General features: G+C 48.8%; 1 protein-coding gene and 1 long non-coding RNA gene across 2 annotated transcripts in view; both read left to right on the top strand.

The window, feature by feature from the left end:
• Nucleotides 1-14,694, top strand: part of RPS6KA1 (ribosomal protein S6 kinase, 90kDa, polypeptide 1) — a 44,951-nt gene that overhangs the window by 24,548 nt on the left and 5,709 nt on the right. The gene's annotated exons all lie outside the window — the stretch shown is intronic.
• Nucleotides 13,449-14,394, top strand: LOC105521369. Its single transcript, XR_001003259.1, has 2 exons — nucleotides 13,449-13,563; nucleotides 13,743-14,394. It is a non-coding gene; the product is annotated as an uncharacterized LOC105521369 (long non-coding RNA).

The following is a 14,694-nucleotide window of genomic DNA, read 5'->3' as shown; positions in this document are numbered from 1 at the left end:
AGTGCTGGGATTACAGGCATAAGCCACCTTACCCAGCCGCTTTTCTTTTTTTTAAACTGGAGGAAAATTTGCATACAGTATATTTGAAGGGTACATTTTGATGAATTTTGTTAAATGTGTACACCCATGTCGCCTCCACAGTTAGACCTCCCTTTTTAATGCCACCGACATATTGAATATGAGTTCTGTGGAATGTCTCGTGTTCTGAATTTGTCTGTCGGCTGCCTTCTGGATCATTTACATTATTTCTCCATTGTTTATATTTCCTGTAAACTGCAAGTTGCTTTAACATCATTATTAGCTTCGGCTTTTTTGGGGGGATGGGAATGAGGTCCAGATGGTTAAGGTTGGGCCGAGCATGGTGGCTCCTGCCTGTAATCCCAGCGCTTTGGGAGGCCAAGGTGGGCAGATCACTTGAGGCCAGTAGTTTAAGACCACTCTGGCCAATATGGTGAAACCCCGTCTCTACCAAAAATACAGAAATTAGCCGGGAATGGTGGCACATGCCTGTAATCCCAGCTAGTCTGGTGGCTGAGGCACGAGAATCGCTTGAACCTGGGAGGCAGAGGTTGCAGTGAGCTGAAATCACACCACTGCACTCCAGTCTGGATGACAGAGCAAAACCCTGTCTCAAATAAAAAATAAAAATAAAAGAAGGCCGAGGTCATCCAATCTATGGAGGTACACTTCAGTGCATCACATCCACGAGCACAGGGTCATGCTGCCCGCCTTTAACCATGGCAGGTGGTAACCGTCCCGTCTCCTTATTGTAAAGATCCTCATCGAATGGTTTCATCCTTTCAGAATCTTGCCTGAGTCGAGTATTTCATTAAGGTTGTGAAAGTGGCGATGCCTGATTATGTCTAATTTTTTAGGGGAAATTCCGTAAAAAAGAATTTCACCTCTTAACCAAAGCTCCAATTTGGTTACCCCCTGTGCTTTTAATGGTCACGTTTGAAGTGGCTTTGGTTTTTGAAATGCCAGTGCAATAGACTAATATTTAAACATGTCAAGTCAGAGAGTGCGTTTCCTTTTTCTGGTTTGTTCTTAAGTGAGTACTCGTTAAACTTAAGAAGGTTTAGAAGACAGGGAAGCCAGTGTACCCGTGGATCACCTGAAGCTCAAAGTAAGGAAGAACTTTCTGAACAGGGGAGCTGCCTCCAGAGACAGTGAGCCCCTTCTGCCAGGGATGTGCACAGCTCCAAGTATAGATAACCACTTGGTGAGGATGTTGTTGGAGGAAGTTGTCTCCTTCCCGAAGCTAGGAGTGTGTGTGTCTCCAAAGTTTCTGGCTCTTTGCTAATGCCGGGGCAGGTGATGAGGAATGGGAAGCTCTTCTTGTTGACATATTTGGAGGGGATACTCTGGGTTGCTTTGTCGACAGCAGTAGCTGTGGTCTGTAAGCTGGGAATCCCACAGGAGCTGAGGGATGGGAAGGGGATGACCAGGGAGCAGGGTCCACCGGGACCCCTGTTTGTTTAAATATTATCTTTGTATTGAAGCATTGCGTAAACACTGAGAAGTGCACAAATCATAATGGACAAGTCAATAAATTTTCAAAAAGTGAATACACCTGTGTAACCAGTACCCAGCTCAATAAACAAAGCATTTCCAGTTCCCTTAGAGCCCCCCACCTGAGGATAACCATCCTAAGCTAAATTCTAATAGGTTCATTTTGCCCGTTTTTTAATTTATTTTATTTTTTATTTTTATTTATTTATTTTTGAGATGGGGTTTTGCTCTTCTTGCCCAGGTTGGAGTGCAATGGCATGGTCTTGGCTCACTGCAACCTCTGCCTCCCAGGTTCCAGCAATTCTCCTGTCTCAGCCTCCCAAGTAGCTGGGATTACAGGTGCCTGCCACCACAACCAGCTAATTTTGTTTGTTTGTTTGTTTGTTTTGAGACAGAGTCTCGTTCTGTCACCCAGGCTGGAGTGCAGTGGCGTGATCTCAGCTCACTAAAAGCTCTGCCTCCCGGGTTCACGGCACACCATTCTCCTGCCTCAGCCTCCCAAATAGGGGGAACTACAGGGGCCCGCCACCGTGCCTGGCTAATTTTTTGTATTTTTAGTAGAGATGGAGTTTCACCATGTTAGCCAGGATGGTCTCGATCTCCTGACCTCGTGATCCACCCGCCTAGGACTTCCGAAGTGCTGGGATTATAGGCGTGAACCACCGTACCCAGCTCATTGTAGTTTTAATTTGCATTTTTCTGATTAATGAAGTTGAGGACCTCTTCAAATGTTTATTGCCATTCGGACAGCCTCTTTTATGAAATGCCTCTTCAAGTCTTTTGTCCATTTTAAAAAATTGGTTGTCTTTCCTTACATGGCAGGAGTTCATAATTTAATATGTGGAGTCTTTGTAAGTCGCCAGTCTCCCTCTATGTTGTTTCTATAAGGTTGTGGACTCTGTAATAGAGAGGATTTCTCCCTTTAACCAGATGATTCACTTAGAACAACTTCACCTCTTGTTTGGCCAGTCACAGGTGCCTAAATGCACATCCTCTCACGCTGCTCCTGGAGATGTTGCTGCCACTGCTGCTAGTGGTAGCTAATGTCACGTGCCACTTTCCACAGGCCAGGCAGGGTTCTGTGCACTTTACGTATTAACTCTTGTTTTTTTTTTTTTTTGAGACAGGGTCTCACTCTGTCACCCCAGCTGGAGTACAGTGGCGTGATCATGGCTCACTGCAGCCTTGACCTCCCAGGCTCAAGTGATCCTCCCTCCTCAGCAGCCTGCAGCCTGCATAGCTGGGACTACAGGTGTACCACCACACCTGGCTAATTTTTAAATTTTTTTTTGTAGAGATGGGGTCTCACCATGTTGCCCAGGCTGGCCTCAAACTCCTGGGCTCAAGCGATTCTCCCACCTCAGCCTCCCAAACCGCCGAGATTACAGGTGTGAGCCACTGCACCCAGCCCAGAGCCTGTGCTGCTTTGGACAGCATCTGGTCTCTAGGTTTTGCTTGTTTGTTTGTTTTTGAGATGAGTCTCGCTCTGTTGCCCAGGTTGGAATGCAATGGCGCGGTCTTGGCTCACTGCAACCTCCACCTCCCCGGTTCAGGTGACTGTCCTGCCTCAGCCTCCTGACTAGCTGGGGACTACAGGCGCGTGCCACCACACCCGGCTGACTTTTGTATTTTTTAGTAGAGACAGGGTTACTCCATGTTGTCAGGCTGGTCTCAAACTCTCAACCTCATGATCTGCTGCCTCGGCTTCCCAAAGTGCTGGGATTACAGGTGTGAGCCACCGTACCCGGCCTGGTCTCTAGTGCTTCTTCACAAGCAGTCACTCTGTCTTAACATCCAGCATGATAGAGGGGTTCAGTCCAAGGCAGTTCTGGGGTTACTGTGATGTCTGTCATTTCCCAAGCCCCCTGCTAAATATTCCTGTCCTTCCCTATAAGCCTGGGGTTGAATACTATTATCAGCCCCATTTTACAGGTGAGGAAACTGAGGGCTAAAGATGTTAAATGTCGTGCCCAAAACCACACAGCTATGAGTGGATGGTAAAGCCAGGATTCACACCCTGGCCTGCCCGACTCCTTCCTGTGACTGGAATCCCAACTCTCCTGGAGGTCACGGCCTATTGCTCCAGTGCCTGCATTCAGCCTACACATATATTTTGTTTGGCCTGCAAGATAAGGAGTGTTTTTTTGATTTGAGGTATGGTTTAGTAAGGCTTTGGTAATTTGGCTGCTTCTATAAAAACACTGGGTCTGAGTTGCTGTGTAGCGACTGTCAGCTGGAGCCAGGTAGCCACTGCCCTCTGTAGACTACTTGGAGGCTCCTGCTCTGCCTGGCTTCACTCATTACTTGCCCAACCCATTGTGATTTTCTGTGCAGTGAGATGTGAGACTATCCTTTTCCTCCTGCCACATACACTCCTGAGGGTCAGGTATCAGAATCACCTGTGGGGCTTTTTTAAGCTGTACTTCCCCTCCCCTACTCATGATCCCTACTATTCTACCACTGGCAGTGGTGAGACGGTTTCCTATAGGAGTTTGTAGTTTCTCTATGTTGTATTAGGGTAGGAAAAAAGATCAACAGCTTGAGCCGGGTGTAGTGGCTCAAACCTGTAATCCCAGCACTTTGGGAGGCTGAGGTAGGTGGATTGCCTGAGGTCAGGAGTTTGAGACCAGCCTGGCCAACATGATGAAACCCCATCTCTACTAAAAATACAAAGAATTAGCTGTGCATGGTAGCAGACGCCTGTAATCCCAGCTCCTCAGGAGGCTGAGGCAGGAGAATTGCTTGAGCCTCGGAGGGAGAGGTTACACTGAGCCGAGATCACGCCATTGCACTCCAGCCTGGGCAACAAAAGCGAAACTCCATCTCAAAAAAATTAATTAAAAAAAAAGGTCAACTTCCATATCCCTGTGTCCCAGTAGTGTCATGTGTGCCACACTAAACTGGAAAGACTGTGGAATTAAGGTCAGAACTGGGTTCTGGTCTTGCCTCTGCCTCTAACTTACATGCAAGTCAGTTGTCCTCTCAGGCCGGATATAGTAGCTCACACCTGTAATCTCAGCACTTTGGGAGGCCACGGTGGGAAGATCACTTGAGGCCAGAGTTTAAAACCAGCCTAACCAACGGGGTGAAACCCTGTCTCTATAATACAAAAATTAGCCAGGCACGGTGGTGCACACCTGTAATTCCAGCTACCTGGGAAGCTAAGACATGAGAATTGCTTGAACCCAGGAGATGGAGGTTGCGGTGAGCCAAGATTATGCCGTCTTTGAGACTCCATCTCAAAGAAAAAAAAGAAAATTGTCCTCTCAGAGCCTTGGTTTTCTCCTCTGTAAAATGGAGCTAGTAATTCCTGTCCACCCACTGAGGTGCAGTGGGTGGCTCCAGTGAGATCATGACTGGTAACGTTCTTTGTAAACTGGGAGTTTACTTGCGCAGGGTAGTTGGTGTCCTCAGCCAAGCTGAGCATCCCTGTCCTCTAGGAAGAGTCCACATTCCTGGGGGCCTGGCCTTGTGCTGTGGGCCGTATGATTGTGTTTGAAGGAGAGAGCCCATAGGACTTTCTCCGAGGCTTGGATACGGTGCATTGCTGGGGCCACCCTAACAGTGTGGTCCTTTCCCCCTCGTCTACCTGGCACTCTTCTCCCTGTGGAGGTGGACTGTGCTGGGCCATGTCTACCTTCTCCGTGGGCTCCACAGGCACTGCTGGAGGGCTTGGGGATCAACTGAGACTATGAAAGGACTATCTGAATAAAACCAACTAGCCTGCAAAACTCTACTAATCTAACCTTCAAGGTGTCTGTCTCTGTGTTTCAGAGGTGTGATTTCTTCATTCATTGCACAAAATTCACTTAGCATTTGCTCTGTGCTGGGCCCTGCACTGGGTGCTGAAGGTGAACGGGCATTCCACAGACGTAGGGTTATGATCGTTACTGAAGGAGCCCCTGGTGGCCTGAACTCAGGGGACCTGAGGGATGCAATAGACAGTGAGGCTGGTACAGATGATGGCTGTGCCTCCCATGTCAGGGTAGGGACTTTGGACTTTATGTTGCAGGTAGGGAGCCTTTGACGGTTTTTTGACAATGCTCAGGGAGGTTCCTGGGCATTAGCTTAGGGGAGGAGGAGCAGGAAGATGAGAACATGAGGAGTTTAGTGTGGGATGTGTTTGAGTGTGAGGTTCTGTGGAACATCCAGTGGTTGCCGTGTGGTAGGCAGCTGGATTTATGAGCCAAGACTCAGGAAAGTTCTGGACTAGGGTTAGAGATCTGAGAGGTATTGGTAATTGATAGAGGATTGACTATGAATGGAACTGTACAGGCCAGGCACAGTTACTCACACCTGTAATCCCAGCACTTTAAGAGGCCCAGGCAGGAGGATCACTTGAGCCCGGGTGTTCAAGAACAGCCTGGGCAACATAGCGAGACCCTGTCTCTGCAAAAAGTGTTTTAGAAATTAGCTGAGTGTGATGGCACACACCTCTAGTCCCAGCTACTCGGGAGGTTGAGGTGGGAGGATCACTTGAGCTCAGAGGTTGAGGCTGCAGTGAGCCATGAATCATGCTGCTGTACTCCAGCCTGGGCAACACAGACCCTGTCTCACAACAAAACATAACAAAACAAAACAAAACAAAGCCTTACAGAGTGGGGGGAGGAGAAGAATGAACTGTGGGGTGGTTCAGCCCCTTCAAGTTACAGATGAGCAAATGGCCCCAGAAGAAAGCCGTTTGCTTATGGCCTCAGCAATGTCATTCATCCATTCATTCAACAGATATTTATTGAATACCTGACATGTACTAGGAGCTAGTTTGAGTGCTGGGATACAGCAGTGAGCAAAACACTCATGGAGCTTACATTCCAGTGGGCAGACTCAGAAAGCAAATTAAATATTATGTTAAGTAGGGAAATGCTACAGATAAAAGTAAAGCAGTGTATTCTTAGATTCTAAAGATAAGGAAAATAGGCCGGGCACGGTGGCTCAAGCCTGTAATCCCAGCACTTTGGGAGGCGGAGACGGGCGATCACGAGGTCAGGAGATCAAGACCATCCTGGCTAACACGGTGAAACCCCGTCTCTACTAAAAATACAAAAAAACTAGCCGGGCGAGGTGGTGGGCGCCTGTAGTCCCAGCTACTCCGGAGGCTGAGGCAGGAGAATGGCGTGAACCCGGGAGGCGGAGCTTGCAGTGAGCTGAGATCCGGCCACTGCACTCCAGTCCGGGCGACAGAGCGAGACCCCGCCTCAAAAAAAAAAAAAAGATAAGGAAAATAGGGCCGGGCATGGTGGCTCACACCTGTAATCCCAGCACTTTGGGAGGCTGAGGCAGGTGGATAACCTGAGGTCGAGAGTTCGAGACCAGCCTGACCAACAGGGAGAAACCCGTGTCTCTACTAAAAAAAAAAATACAAAATTAGCCAGGCGTGGTGGTGCATGCCTGTAATCCCAGCTACTTGGGAGGCTGAGGCAGGAGAATCACTTGAACCCAGGAGGCCGAGGTTGTGGTGAGCTGAGATTGCACCATTGCACTCTAGCCTGGGCAACAAGAGTAAAACTCTGTCTCAAAAAAAAAAAAAAAAAAAAATCCAAATGGAGATGTCAAATAAGAGTTGTAATTAGAAGTTGAAGTTCTAGGGAGAGATCTGGACTGGAAAGATAAACTTGGGAGTCACTAGCTTGGAGAAAGTTTGCAAAGCCAAGAGACGGGGCTTCTCAGAGTGTGGTCCATGGACCAGCAGCATCAGCATCATCTGGGAGCTGAGTAGAAGTGCTGAATCTCAGGCCTGTCCCCAGACCTGGTTAATAGAAATCTATGTTATAACAAGGTCTACATGTGATTTCTATGCATATTAAAGTTTGAGAAGTGCTGTTCTAGGGACTGAGCAAAGATGAGGGGGTCAGGGGATGCCTGTGCTGAGCCCTGGAGCACCAGCAAGGGAGACTCAGGGATGACAACCAGAGGAACCCCCCACCCCCAGACTGGCAAGATTCCAAGCCTTATGAACCAGGCCTTGGTTTCCATTACTTCTAGCCTCCCCACTTTACAGATTTTAGAAAGCCAGGGCCTTAGAAGTGAATAAGTTCTGTTATGATGCAAGGAGATTCTGATAACAGCAGCTAAGTTTTGGAGCTGGCTTAAGTGTACAGATTCTAAACCTGGCAGCCTCCCCACAGGAGCAAGGAGGGTGCTATTGGGGCCCCATGGGCTCAGAAGCCCTCCTGTGCAACCAGTGACACTTACGTGGTACTTAGCCCCAACCCACGTCCTGTGCGTTTCACTTACTGGAGACTTGGTTTCCCTATCTTGGAACCAACATTTCCTGTCCCACCCATCACCCAGGGTTGTCTCCCCTGGACCCCATCACCCAGCTGGAATCCTGAGCATCACCCTGCCTCCTTCCCCCCACTTCTGCATCCTGGCACCATCAATTCTGTTTCCTAAATATTTGGAGGATCCATCCCCTCCTCTCCATCCTCCCTGCCCTTCTCATATTTTTGTTCTTCCAGTAGCCTGCTAAATCCAGACTTTTGTGTCCCCAACATCCTCCATTTACAATCACAGATCTGACCCAGCATCTGCCCTGAAGTGACTCCTCGCTGTTTACAAGATAGAGCTGAGGCATCCTCGCTTGAATTCAGTGTCCTGTGTGATCTGGCCCCACCAAGAGCCCAGTGTCAGCTCTGTAACTTGTCCCCAAACTGCTCACAAGACCCGAACCTGCCATGCTTCTGCCTCCACTGGATTCTGCTGCCACATGTGCCCACTAATTTCTCATCCTTTAGGAAAATTCAAATGACACCTCCAGGGAGCCAACTAGGACACCCCAAACTGTGGTGACCTTCCTTTGGAGTCCCCAGACCCCCTCCGTGCCCCATTTCTGGGTATACCACACTTTTGGAAACAGCTGATGATGTGTTTTCTCCCCACTAGTCTGTGAACCTGAGGGTGTGGGCTGTGCTTTGTTCATTCCATATCCTGTGCACCTGGCGCACAGTTTTTTGGTCCTCAGCTAGTGTTTGTTGAATGGGTGAGTGAATGAGAGCGGACTTGATGGTGCTGGGGGAAGCACAGAGCTGGAACCTGGAAAGGCATCTGGGGTGGAGGGGAAGCTGGTGCTCTGAGGCATTGAGCAGTTAGTGTCTTGCCCCAGGCACCTGAGGGAAGATTCAAGAACCAGGAAATGGTGGTGGATGGGTGGGTGGCGTGGGAGTCCCTAGGTTTCTCAGCAGCCAAACCCCAAAACCCTAATACTTCACCTCTGTGGGCTTCAGTTTTCGCACTTGCTAAATGGGGATAATTCCTGCCCACCTCACAGCCTTACCCGAAGATCAAATGAGTGTGTGAATATGAATGTGTTTAGGAAGGTAAAAAGCTTTGCAATTAGGCTTATGATAGTTTTCACAGGTCGGGACAGTCCCCCAAGAACTCACTGGACTCCAGAAACGCAGTTCCCAGCCACTAGCACCTCCAGTAGGAGCTTTCCTCTCTGAGTGCTGACTGCCTGGACAAAACCCACTAATAGGCTGGGCATGGTGGATCACGCTTATAGTCGCAGCACTTTGGGAGGCCAAAGCAGGAGGATCGTTTGAGGCCAGGAGTTCATGACCATTCTGGGCAATGTAGTGAGACCCAAGACCCTGTTTCTATTTAAAGAAAAAAAAAGTAAAAATGTTTTAAAACCAACTAATGGGAGTGTATATTCAGGGCAACTTGAATCTATGCTCCCTGGAAATAAATATTTTAAATAAGAAAAAAAAAACACTAATAGCAATAACCCAGCTTGCTGCAACCTCTGCTTCACGGGTTCCAGTGATTCTGCCACCTCAGCCTAACAAGCTGGGACTACAGGTGTGCACCACCATAGCTGGCTAATTTATTTTATTTTTTAGAAACGGGGTCTTGCTATGTTGCCCAGGCTGGCCACTCTTCCCTTTAATGCCCAGATAACAACCCCTGAGCACTCACCCTTCAGAATGTCCCCTCTCATAAAATAGTGGCTCCCATCTATCAATCAAATGCTCATGACAGGAGTGCTGGGCACCAAGTGCTTTCCTTGCTTTATTTCATTTGATCCTCATTATGGAGATGTGATAATTTCACACACAAGAAAATTGAGGATCGGAAATTAAATGACTTGCCCGAGTACCCAGCTAAGAGGCAGAGCAGGACTCAAATCGAAATCTCTGTGTTTCTGAAACTCACACTTCACTGGTGTGCTGTCCAGCCTCTCTGCTTTTGAAAATGCCCAAGACCTAGTCACACGTTCCACAGATCTGTCTGGTGACAACCCTTCCCCTCAGCCAGCCAGGTGATCGTAAAGTTCCCATAACATTGGGTTCTGGTGTCAATTAGAGGACACAGTTGGAAAGTTCTATTTCCCAGCTGGCAAGGTGTAGAAAACAAGATGGGGAATTTGGGGAGTTTCCTACAGACATTCTCAGAAGGTAGAGTGTTCCCATCACCTGTGCTGCACACGCAGAGCACTAATGACGTGTTGAGGTCTTAGAGGAGATTCCTCTTCCCTTAGGGGACTGTTTAGATGATCTCACCTGTCCCCTTTGGGTAGGGGACTCAGATTCTCAGTTGTTGGTGCAGACATCAAAATCCCTGAGCATTTTTTGCATTTTACCTACTTATGTATCATGTTTTCCATGATTACTTCAGAGACAGGCCCCCACAAAGAAAAGGCTGGTTTCCTACATATGTTAAATAATTAAACCAGTTAGCACCTTGGTTAACACATGGATTTAATTCACTCACTCACCCTGTAATGAAAGGCCACAAAGAACACGCCAATCAATGATTGGTCATTTGTTTATTGGCCATGGTAGGTACAAGGTCTTGAGTTCCTCTTTAACCAGGCAGAGTATACACATCATCCCTAATACGCAAAGCAATCTAATGAGGGAGGCATTACAATTTCCATTATTTATTTATTTAGTTATTTATTTTTTGAGATGGAGTCTCACTTGGTCACTCAGGCTGGAGTACAATGGGACAGTCTCGAGTCACTGCAACCTCTGCCTCCTGGGTTCAAATGATTCTCCTGCCTCAGTCTCCCAAGTAGCTGGGACTATAGGTGTGTACCACCACACCCAGCTAATTTTTATATTTTTAGTAGAGATGGGGTTTCACTATGTTGGCCAAGCTGGTCTTGGACTCCTGATCTCGTGATCCACCTGCCTCTGCCTCCCAAAGTGCTGGGATTACAATTTCCATTTTATGACAAGGAAATTGAGGCTAAGGGAGGATACTTGCCCACAATCCCCAAGCAAGGAAGTGGCTCAGCCAGGTTTTGAACTGAGGCCTATCTGGCTCCAAGCTCATGTGTGTCCTACTATTCAACCCCGGTGCACAGGCCAAATCTCTTCCCACAGTGACTCATAAAATCTCACAGTCAGAAGGGCTCTAAAAGCCTAGACTCAACCCCCACCCACTATAGGAATCTCCCACAGAGGGTTTCCACTTTCTGTTCGAATACCACCAGTGATGGAGAATCCACCACATCACAAGGCAGTCCCCCACACAGCTGGAAAGTTCCTCCACTTTGAACTGAGGACTTCTGAGTAGCTTCCACTTCTTGTGGGGGGTTCCCACTAACTCCTGGGGACCCAAGGGAGAAATGATTCAACAGAAGCAGGAGAGAGATCTACATGAGCACCCCACCCCCAGTGGAGGTAGCTGCAGGTGGCAGGCAAAGGAGTGGTACTAAGGCTAAGCCAAGGAGAGGGAAAGACCCAGAGAAGTAAGCAGGAGGCCCTCGTGGCCCATCATCCTCCAGGGCCTTTGCAGTGGCCCCTACCTTTTCCCTCCCACCTCAGCTCCTACCCCACTCACCTGTGAAGGCAGCAGTGGGTAATGGGAACAGGCAGAGCTAGACAGACCTGAGGTCATACCCCAGCCCTAATGCTGACCTGCTGTGTGACCTTGCACAAGTTGTTTCACTATTCTGACATTTCAACTGTCAAACAGAGCGATAGTGAGCGTTAAAGGAGAGGGTGTTGGCTGGGCACGGTGGCTCATGCCTGTAATCCCAGCACTTTGGGAGGCCGAAGCTGGCGGATCACTGGAGGCCAGGAGTTCGAGACCAGCCTGGCTAACATGGTGAAACCCCATCTATACTAAACACATACACACACACACACACACACACACACACACAAATTAGCCAGGCGAGGTGGCAAGTGCCTGTAATCCGAGCTATTCGTGAGGCTGAGACAAGAATCGCTTGAACCTGAGAGGCAGAGACAGCAGTGAGCCAAGTTCGCGCCACTGCACTCCAGCCTGGGTGACAGAGTGAGACTCTGCCTCAAAATTTAAAAATAAAATAATAAAATGAAGGGGAGAGCATGTGAAGTGTGTACAGAGCTGCTCAGTTATAAGCAAACAACACGAGGACGTGGGAAGCAGGCTAGAGTAGTGTGGTTAAGTACAGACCTGGGGTTAGGCTGTCCTGGTTTTGTTATTTAACTTTTTTCTTGAGGGACAAACAGTCCTGGCTTACAATCCAACTTTGACCATTTACTTGTGGACCTTGGGCAAGCCATTTAATCTCTCTACATTGATTTACTCATATTATTCCTTTATTTATTTTTTAGAGGCAGGGTCTTATTCTGCCTTGTCACCTAGGCTGGAGTGCAGTGGTATGATCATGGCTCACTGTAACCTCGACCTCCCAGGTTCAAGCAATCCTCCCACTTCAGCCTCCTCAGTAGCTTAGGCCACAGGCACGGACGAACATGCCTGGCTAATTTTTATTTTATTACTTTATTTTTTTGTAGCAATGGGTTCTCGCCATGTTGCCTGGACTGGTCTTGAACTCCTGGGCTCAAGTAATCCTCCTGCCTCGGCCTCCCAAAGTGCTGCGATTACAGGTCTGAGCCAACGCGCCCTGCCTTCCCACCGTTTTAAGTAGAAGGAATCATATCCAGAACCCGGACAGGTCAGCTCATTTAAGCATCCTTGCCCCATGAAAAGAGGGAGCCCTTTCATGATGACCTTTTCTCTCTTTCCAGAATCTCTCTCTGAGTTATAACTCATGTTTATGACTCAGTCTGAGACTTCTTTTTATAATTTCCTCTGTTTCTCTTCCCTTCATCTGCTCCCCACCACCCCCACCCGCTGTGGGCTGAGTTGAGAAACCGAGGGGTGATGACACATGTCAGAGCTGGGCATGAGGCCTGCACTTAGGATGGGCCTGGGGTCACTCATCTGTTGCAGAATCTTCTTACCAGACCTGGACTTGGGCAAAGTCATTCCTGTAGTCATTAGGAAGCATTTCAGCTACTGGGTCCTTTGTGGACTTCTGTGAGTGGGGGTTGGGATCAGAAGACACAAATGAGGTCAAATCTCAATAGCAGACATCACTAACTATGTGATCTTGGGCAAGTCACTTGGCCTAAGTCTTATTCCCCTCATCTGCAGAGCATCATCAGAGAGTTACGGAGGAGATACAAAGAAATAATGAGAATAAAGGCTCTGGCAGGGATCAGATCCAGAACAAATGATGGCTGAGTTGCAAGAATGCTTGATAGAACCTTCAGGCCTAAATGAGCTGCTCCAGAACCAAGGGATCTTAATTCAGGGTCTGTGGAATCCCAGGCATGGGGATATATGTAAAACGACCTGTATATCTTCCTGGGAGGAGAGGGTACAGGGTTTTTCATCAGATTCTCAAAGGAATTCAAGATCTCCTAAATGTTAAGAAACATTTTGGCCGGGTGCGGTGGCTCACGCCTGTAATCCCAGCACTTTGGGAGGCTGAGGCAGGAGAATCACTTGAACCCGGGAGGCGGAGGTTGCAGTGAGCCAAGATCGTGCCACTGCACTCCAACCTTGCCTGTCTAAAAACAAAAATAAAACAAAACAAAAAACAGTGGGCTGTGGAACACTGAGAGGGGCTGGCCTACCCTTGGGGCTTGCATCCCCTCGCCACTACATCTTCCACCATTGTGAACTGACCTCCCCGCTTCTCTTTCAGGGAGCCATGGCTGCCACATACTCTGCACTCAACAGCTCCAAGCCCACTCCCCAGCTGAAGCCCATCGAGTCATCCATCCTGGCTCAGCGGCGAGTGAGGAAGTTGCCATCCACCACCCTGTGAGGCACCAGGGCATTCAGGCCACAGGGCAGTGCTAGCTTGACGGAGGCAGCATGCTTCCCAGAGGGAGCAGGCCGGAGCCACAGGGCCAGAGGGAGCTGGAACCCGAGGGGCTGGGGAAGCCGCCAGCCCAGAACACCCCTAGTGAGGGTGTGAGAAGTGCCTTCTCCTTCCCCAGGATGGACTCTTCTCAGCTCAGGCTCTGCTGGTGGAAAGCGATTCACTATACAAACTCTTTTTATGGAAAAAATGGCATCAACCACCATGGATTTTTACAAGATCCATTTGCCTTTCTGGGAGCAGAAACAGCCATTGCGGCCCAAGGAGGGGAACTGAGTCACACTGGGGCTCTCTGAGACTCTTTAGAGCAGCTTTGGGATCCCACCCTGGGGACCCCCACGACTGGCCATCTGTAGCCATCTGCACACAGCTCCGAGACAGTCCAGTGTCACCTCTCTCAGAGCCTCTGGCTGGTTAGCAGAACTCATTCTATCCCCAGTCAGCTCCTTTTCCGTTCTGTTCTGCTGGGAGTTCTAGAACCACTTCCTGCTACAGGAGGGGACTCATGCCCTGCTGGCTTCCAGCTTCAGGCACCAGCATCCACCTCGGCCCCACCAGTGGATCCCCTGTGGTCAGGCTGGGCAGCCCCAGAGAGAGGATGTGGAAAGCACTTTTTGGCTGACTTCTTTTGGGGTTGGCAACAGAACAGAGTTCACGGGAGGCCAGTGGGTGGGCCATGAGGGACAGGGGCTTTTTTCATTTCTTCCTCTGCTGGTTACTCAGGGTTCATCTGTCCATGGCCTTTCTAATAAACTGTTGAGTTGAAGCACGCTCTCCACTGTTCATCCCTGAATTTACCCTCTCTCTGCTATTGGATGTTGAAGACATTGGCAGTGACAGAAAATGGGCCAGGGCCAATTAGCCCAGCTGCTTGGAACCAGGTCATCTGGGGAGTGTGTGGGAATCCTGCTGGTCCGGCCCACGCGTCCCTGCCAGGGGATTCCATTATGGTATTGATAACAGTATTATTAGCCACTGTGACCAAGTGCCAGGCACTATGCCTGGCCTCACATGAATATCTCATTTAATCTTAACCCTGTGAGGTAGGTGCTCTGTATTATCCCTGTTTT

Source organism: Colobus angolensis, unplaced genomic scaffold (genome assembly GCF_000951035.1).
Source record: "Colobus angolensis palliatus isolate OR3802 unplaced genomic scaffold, Cang.pa_1.0 Scaffold4, whole genome shotgun sequence".
Lineage (NCBI taxonomy): Eukaryota > Metazoa > Chordata > Mammalia > Primates > Cercopithecidae > Colobus > Colobus angolensis.
This window is presented reverse-complemented; position numbering and strand designations above follow the sequence as displayed.